We start from the raw sequence: 8,712 nt of genomic DNA, 5'->3' as shown, positions 1-8,712 counted from the left end.
GGTCTCTAGGGCCTCTGGACAAAAGTGACCATGAAATCAATGTGCCTTGAAGGAGGAGCCTCACACAGATGGCTCTCTAAACCCCTGTGTAACTTTGCATTTGGAACTGCACTTTCATTTTTTACAAGCTTCTCCGATGCAAATGCTTCAGATCTCACAAAACCTGGACCCATCCTGGAAACTACAAAGGGAAATGGAGATATCAGGTGGTACCCTTGTCTGTCATGGCCTTAGCAGCGAGAATAGCTTGTCTTAAGTCCAGGGCTAAGGCACCATCCAGAGGGCTAAGGAAAATGGAGATAAGATGTGCAAAGACGAGTGACCTGGAGGAACTGGAGGCAAAGCGGGCGGCGCTGAACGCCAGGGTGGAGGAGGGTTGGCTCTCACTTGCCAAGGCTCGCTATGCCATGGGAGCCAAGTCGGTAGGACCCCTGCAGTATGCCTCGCGTATGGAGCCTCAGGTCTGCGTGCGTGCCAGCGAGGCCCAGGATGGACCCCAGACCTTCAGGGTGATCAAAGCTGACGCCCAGACCCCCCGAGGAAGTGGGGCCTAGCGAAGCATCTCTGCGCAGGCGCAAGGGCCCCACCAAGCCCAAAGAGTTAGGATCTGCTGTAGTTCCTCAAGATCCCTTGAACTGGTTTGGAATTTTGGTTCCTCACAGTCTGCGGCAGGCCCAAGCCAGCTTCCGGGATGGCCTACAGCTGGCTGCAGATATAGCCAGTCTCCAGACTCGCATCAACTGGGGTCAGAGTCAGCTCCGAGGCCTCCAGAAAAAACTGAAGGAGTTGGACCCTGGGCCTGCCTGACCTGCATCCACATTGGGAGGCACTGAGCATAGCTGCCGTAGATGCTACCACCTTACCTCAGGCCTTCTTTTTGTAAGCAGCCCCTGTCTCAGCTGATGCCCCACCTAGAAATGTCCTTAGTCTGCGCGGTTTCTAGCTTTTCGAGGCATGAAGTTGAGTTATGAAGTTTGATGAAGCAAAGCTGAGCAGTGTGGAGAGCACCTAGTTCTAGGCCATGGTCTCAGGGCATGACAGTGACGTGTGAATAACCTGCGGCAGCCCAGCAGAAATGGTGACAGAGAAGAAAGGGAGTCTGGAAACATAAGGTAGATCAGGACAATTCCAGCCAATAAAAGTACCTCAGGCTGGGCGTGGCAGCGCATGCCTGTAGCTCCAGCAACTCTAGAGGCTGAGGCAGGAGGATCACTTAAGCCCTGGGAAGTTTATAGACAAGACAGCACACACACACACAAATACCAGAATAGCTAGCAGGAAATATTACTTCTGTTATAAAAGGTAAAAATAACTGTCATTCTTCCGGGAAATCAGGGTGACCTTCCTGATTGCACTTAGCTTATTGAAGTGAGACCCAGCTGCTTTGCTGAAGGTGTATTCTCTCACCTGGAAACTCTGTCTTGCTTCATGTTTTTTTTCCTGAGCTATACAGTTGTGTTGGGAAGGGGAATGTAATCGTTTGTGGGGTGTAAATATTTCTTCCTAATTTGTTAATTTTGCTTATATTGGTTTTTCTACTTACGAATTGTAAAAACACAAATTTGTACAGAAAAATTGAATAAAGTAAAAGCTACAGTAAGTGTCAAAAATGTGCAAAGACACTGTCATACATTTATTTTTTTTTAATTTCCCACTCCCACGGTTCAGTGTGCAGTGATTCTTGGAACAGCTGTTTTAGACAACAGAATTGAGCTGGACACACGTGAGTTGGAGAACTTCACCTGAGTGGCACTGAGGGCTGAATTAGATACTTCTCAAATCTAACTGATGCTTGCTTGAACCTGCTCCATCACAAGAAGCTTAAACCTAACTCTCTCCCAAACACATGGAAAATACACTACACTACACTACACTACACTACACACACACACACACACACACATCATTATCATCATCATGCACACATGCACACACAACACACACACACATGCACACACACCATTATCATCATCAGGCACACATGCACACACAATACACATACACACATGCACACAGACATACACATCTCTCTCTCTCTCTCTCTCACACACACACACACACACACAGAGGAAATAAAGACATCTGGCTTCTGTCCTCCATACACCTGGTCACTTCTGATCATGAAAAATAACATCTGTATGCTCAAAGCCCAGACAAACTGGCTAGAGATCCCCAAACCCTGTCCCCTAAATCCCTCGCTATTTATGGCATAACACATCTTGCCTGTTTCGTGATGCCTTGCTGCCTCTGTCCATGCTGTTTGTCTCCTCTGGAACTCCTTCTTCCTCCATTATGCTTTCCCCTTCCCTCTAAGGTCACATGTCACTTGCAGTATAAAACTGACTCAGAAGCAACCATTAAAACCCTGTCTTTCTGATATAACAGAATACATCCTGAAATTAACTGAACTGCTTACCATTTTAGTCAGAGATCTATAGAGGAGCAGGGCAAATATACTTGTGTATATGATATTAAGGGGAATTTATATGACTAGGCTTGCATAAAAGAGTCTGGATAGTCCAACAATGGCTACATGCATGCTCGGGAAGGCAGGCAACCAGGTTCCCAGGCCAGGAAGCCAGATGTCCCAGCAACTGTAACCCAACATGGGAAGCTAGGAAAGTCCCTAGAGAGCTGCTGGTATTGAGTTCACATTCAAAGGTCAAAGGTCAAAGAAGCCAGAGTCTGGCGTTAGCAGACCATGGTGACAGTAAAAGACAGGCTTACTCAGGAAAGAAAGGACTTGCATGGAGCTCAGCTCCTTCCTCTGTCTTCCTTTCATCTGAGCTGCTGGTCTGATGGAAGATGTTGCACACACACTGATGGTTCTGGCTGCTGGAGACATCCCAATAGCACACAGGTACTTTTCGCCAGCACTCAACACCTCTTAATCTAGTCACCCTGACAAGCAAGACCAGCTACTCTATTTACTCCCACTACCCTAATTCACCTTTCCACCAAAAGACAGGATAATAAAAGTAATTGTCACTTATCTTAAATGATAAGAAGGCACAAAGGTAATAAGACTATCAGATTTTTTTCTCTCTCTGAAAACAGCATTTCTAGGTACAGCATCTTCCCCACCCTATCTGAAGAAGGGACTCTTCACCATCCATCAAGGTTTAATTTTCTGTCTATTCACAACTGCTTAATGCCACCTACTTTTCTTATTGTCTATCTCTGCATGGTGTAAATCCCACAGCCAGGAAAACATTATACATCTAAACAGCATCTAGTACATAGCAGATACTCACGAAAGATGTTCTTAGTGAAGAATAAAACATCTTCTATAGCATCAGGCACTTACTCAATGCCAAAGTCTCAAAGGGTGCTGAATCAGGGACCAGGAAGATTGCACAGAGGGATGCACACTCCCACACCTCAAGCAAGCCACCAATGAGATCCATTTGTCTTTGCCACAAGGCAACATATTTCAGTTTCTTGGAGATCACAAACTAATGGATAAGGCAGGTGTATCCATTCATGTATCCATCACTCATGCTTCCATCCATCCATCCATCCATCCATCCATCCATCCAGTTTCCAGACACACATGCTTCTGTCTATCCACACATCAGCTGAATGTTTGGTTCATCTTTGGTTTTGTGTTAGGCATCCAAGACAGAGAAAGGAAGACAGTGTCTGACAGCCTACAATAAACCTGATTCTATTCATGAAATAAATGCAGTTTAGCCAGAGTACAGGACTCCATCCCCACTTCTTCATCAGCCCCTGCTCAGACCCCTTCTTAGCATGATGTCTGTTTTACATGGTCTCTGGTTCTCCTTAGGACCTGCTCCCCATCAGTTGTCCTAGCAACGGACTTTCCTTTCCCCACAGTCATCAGGGACTCCCTACGCCTCTGTGATTGAACGCTTTCTTTGGTTCCCTTTTGTAGTGTGGCCCAGGGGTCATGCTTCATCTTGCTCTTGCCTATACCCAATCTGATGCCTCATTCTTTACATCTTTCCATCTAGCATCAAACTCACATGACATCCTTCAGCCTCGAGCCTCATCACACCCTGACCTCTCGTTTGCAAACGCTCTCCCTAGCATGCCCTTTAGGTACTCTCTGTCAATTTGTTTGCCACTCCTCCAGAAAATTACTCTTCCAGTAGACGTTTGACCTTCATCACTTAGCAGTGCCCTCTGCAACAACTCCCCTGGCTGTTCTTGGGCTAAACTATGGACTAATCTCATGAACACATTATGATTTATTACAGGACATCAAACATAGTTTTCACTTCTCTATCCTGCATCTCAAGCACACCATCAGAGACGAAGTAACATCAAGTTAGTGTTTAATGTATGCATTCATAGGTGAGTGGGTAGATGGATATATGGCTGCATGGGTGGATGCATGAATAGATGATATATATATATGCGTGGATGCATGGGTAGTAAGATGAAAGATGCATGGTTATGTCTGCCTCACGTATTAGTCTGTGATCTCTAAGAAGCTGGGATCTATAGTCTTACATATTATTGATTAATGAAGCAGCATTGACCCTGTACATCAGTGTCGAGGGAGGTGGATGGATGGAGATGCACAGATGGATGATGCATGGGTGGATACAAAGATAGAGGATGTGTACTTGCATGCAAATGAGGATGGGATGGATGCATGCATGCAGGATGAGCACAATGACGTGTAGGTGGGTGGATAAACCGAGACGTGGATGCACGGACAGTAAGATGAATGATGATGAGTGACACGCATCACAAACATGTCTATCTTACTCATTAGTCTATGATCTCAGAGAAAGTGGATCTAATGACTTGCTCCAGTACATGAGTGTCTAGGTAGCTAGCATCTTCACAGGGCTGGAAGGGTTGGCTCAAGCCTGTTGACAGCAAACAGGCCTTTGAACATCTGAGTGCTTTAGTAGTTGTAGTCTAGGAAGCAGATGTAATCATCCACAGAGAACCCTCCCGCTTTATGTATCTCCTCACTATACACCCAATAGCTGCCATCCTCAGATAAATTAAATCCTGCAGCTGTCAGAGACCACATGGACTCCTGTCATTTGGCGCTCCCTGGCTGAGAAGGTCCCTCTTTCCACTCTGCCATTTCTAGGCCCTTACATGCATCTCCTCTGGAGTTCTCATCTGGATTCCCATCCTATCCACATCTTAGAACCATGTGACGTCATTTAGAGTCATCCCCTACATGTAAACTTGGCCTGCTATCAACTTCAGTTCCATTGTTAACCTGTTGGCAATGCCTTTCCCTGGCTAGACCTGAAATCTCTGGGACTCACCACACACTTCAGTGTAAACCCGTTACCACCGTTACCCCTGAGCCCTATGCCATCTCTGCACACAGCAGATCCTCAATCAAAGCAATTGCCTGCAGAGGTAGATGGGTGTGTCTCACATCACCAATGTTCTCTCTGTGAATCCTAGTCTTTGGTATTTACCCCAGTGGAAAGCATTTGGTACAGTCCCCCTTAGACACTTAGCTAAATGTCTATGGGTCAAATGTATAGAATTGGTTCTTAAGTGATGCTCTCTTACTTTGATCATAAGGCATGTGTGCCAACTTGTTTTTATGTCAACTTGACACAAGTTAAGGTCTTTGGAGAGGAGGAAATGTCAATTTAGAAGTTGCCCACACAAGAACAGGCTGGGTAAAAACAGCCTGTAGCGCAGTCTGTTAACTAGAGATTAGTGTGGGAGGGCCCAACCCATTGTGAGTGTGGCCCTCCCTGGGCTGGTGGTCCCGACTACTATAAGAAAGCAGGATGAGCAAGTCAGGAGGAGCAAAACAGTAAGTAGCACCCCTCCATGGCCTCTGCATCAGCTCCTGCCTCTAGGTTCCTGCCCACTTTGAGTTCCTGCCCTGACTTTCCTTAGTGAAATATGTAACCCAAATAAACCCTTTCCTACTCAAGTTGCTTTTGGTCATGGTGTTTCATCCTCACAATAAAAACCCTGAGACTACATACATACCACCTATAGGACTTTGGATAATGAGAAAAACAAGGACAGAAAAGTACTGGATGACACCAGCTCAAAATGTTGAACACTAATGGGCAGACCCCATCCAAGATGTCTCTGAAGCCTTATGGTGGACTCAACTGAAACTCTGAAGGGTTACCTGATACTGTGGGAAGGCATGGATTAAATGTAAAACAAAGGTTCGAGCCCCCCCTCCCCCACACACAGAGGGTTTCTCAACCCACATTATGTGGAGAGAGGGTGGAAGGGAATGTGGAGAGATGGGGAGCAAGAGGGCAAAAGAAAAAGGCAAGAGTAAGAGAGTAGGAGCAAGAGAGTAAGAGAGAGAGGAGGGGGCAAACAGCCCCTTTTATAGTGGGCCGGGCCTACTTGGCTATTGCCAGGTAACTGTGGGGTAGAGTCCAGACAGAATACCAGGAACTTGGAGCATTGCCCTACATGACTGATGGTCACAGAACTATGGAGCTGGGGCCTCATGTCAGGAGCCTACTGTCTGGGAACATGTGACAAACTTCCTAGTGTCCCTTGCAGAGTTATCTGCTGGATCTCTGGGGTTAAACAGGCTGCCTTTAACAGTCCCACCATGTACGCCATGATTTCTTTACACATCTCGCTGTCTGCCTATCCTTTGTTCAGAAGACTCTGAGGAGGCACGGCGTCTGTGCTGTGCACCAGGAACGCACAGGTGAAGAAGGCTGCATGCCTACGGCTTTCATCAAGCACCCAGCTGTCGTCGCTGCACTGCTTTGAGCATTTATTTACATCAACTTCTTCATTATTTTCAGATTTGGTAGGTGTAAAACAGAGCACACCAGCTGCCGCAAAATAGCTTCCTTCAAACCAATACAAGATTTGTTTAGATTTCTTGGGGGGTTTTGTTGGCTGCTTTCCCTGGAGCCAAATGACTGTTGATCACTCTCAAACTTTCTGTTTTCTTTCAAAAAAATTTTTTTCAGACAATATATTCCCTTCATAGTTTCCCTTCTTTCAATTCCTCCCAGATCCTCCCTACCTTTGGAAAGGAATGCTTGCTTCCCAGTATCTAGAAATATAAAATGATATTTCCCATATGCCAGCAGAACACAGCATTCTCTGGAGAGAGACACAATGGTATCCCAACAGTATAATAGCCTTTCATCAGCATGGTGGAGCATTTGGCATGGCTCTTTCCTACTGTGGAGGTCTGCATTTGTAGTTGGATTATCTATTGTCTGTGGCCTCAAAGGAATAGCTGCCCATATTGGGGTCTCCTAGACAGAGCATATATATAGTTGTTTGATGTTGTAAGACCAGGCCAATGGCAGAAGTGCCATCAGGCACTGCATGACCTTGTATCTGGGAGACCTTAGAAAATCATTTCTGGATGCCACAGTCCTGCACTGCCTTGCTTCCAGCTACACACCTTTGCTTACTACCACACCATCGCAAGAGCAGAAGAGTCTCATCTAACTCTCACAGAGTCAGCCATAGGAGTGCCATACTCAGAGCCCTCAGTCCATACTTTGATCTAGAGGAACTGTGCCCCTGGAGAAAGCTCTCAGGCTAATGTAACTCTTGGCTATGACCCATGAAGTTAACGAGGGTGAAGCCCATTTTCCTCCCTATGGTCATTTCAACATGATGGCTGGAGGAGGTAATTACTTCTCCCTTCAAATTGAATTAAGTGTTTTAAGGAGATGGCACCTTTGTCTTTTCGTGAGGGAAATCCACCTCTTCATTATTGGCCAACCTCTAGGACCCTTTCCCATGGTGTCTGGTTGGATTTCTTTATTTAAAGCTCCCCCACTGCAACAGCCCAGCAGAGCCATCTGGCTGGAGGGGTTCTGAGAGAGGCTTTGGCAGGAGGCAAGGGCTATAGATGTGTATGACACACAGGGCCATGCTTAGAAATACATACAACATGCAAAATTCACAGGAGCCAGTATGTAGACACGCGCTTATAGAATGGATTAATGGGGTGGGAGGGGTTTGATTCTGGCTATATAATGAATTTACCACATCCAATAATCTAAGCATAAGCATCCAAAGGTATGTGAAAGTACCTGTTTTGTGATCTCCATGTACCACTGTGGTTAATATCCAGAGTGTGAGATGTTGCCTACCCTGGTAAAGGAAGTTAGCAGTTAGAATATTGATAAAGATGTAGCCTTGCCCCATCAACATCAGATCATTAAGACAAAGGCTTTGGGCAGGTAAGTATTTCAGATAAAAATTAAACAAGTGGATAAGTTTCATGGGTCCCCAGGAATCTCAGAGCCTCCCTCCCTGACCTGCCCTAGCTAGAAGCATTGATGTGCCTTATGGCAACCCAGCACCTGTCACAGAACATTGGGCAGGTGCTGTGAGAATCCACTCACGGCCGTATGGCACCTGTGCATGTGTGACCTTCTGACACTAAAAGCAGGTCTTGTAACAACACAGATTTTCTAAGCATCAGTTTCTAAATGCTATGCTACTCTATAGCATCTATAGGCCCAGGAGCTGATGGGATGCACCATCATGCAAGTCCTAGTAACATAAAAGAAAGTGGTGTGTTTTCTCAGACCAGATATGTTCACGTGACACACAGAGATACAAGGGCATCTGTCTCCAGTGTTGGAGGCTCTCTCTGCAAGTAATTCTAGAAAAAGAGAAAAAGACCTAGTGAAGAACAGTCTTTTTTGTCTTGTTTTGTTTTTAAGCTCAAAGACAATTGAATTACCATTTAACAGAAGGAAGATGAGGTTGAGGAAGAAGAGGAGGGAGAAGGAG

At 45.7% G+C, this 8,712-nt stretch overlaps 1 pseudogene; it reads left to right on the top strand.

Annotated features, from left to right (window-relative positions):
* The first annotated feature begins 323 nt into the window (after window positions 1–323).
* Window positions 324–1,258, top strand: Gm7774 (annotated as a pseudogene).
* The last annotated feature ends 7,454 nt before the right edge of the window (window positions 1,259–8,712 follow it).

The sequence above is a fragment of the Mus musculus genome, chromosome 5 (assembly GCF_000001635.26).
Source record: "Mus musculus strain C57BL/6J chromosome 5, GRCm38.p6 C57BL/6J".
Classification (NCBI taxonomy): domain Eukaryota; kingdom Metazoa; phylum Chordata; class Mammalia; order Rodentia; family Muridae; genus Mus; species Mus musculus.
The sequence above is the reverse complement of the archived record's forward strand: the minus strand, read 5'-3'. Positions and strand labels throughout refer to the sequence as shown.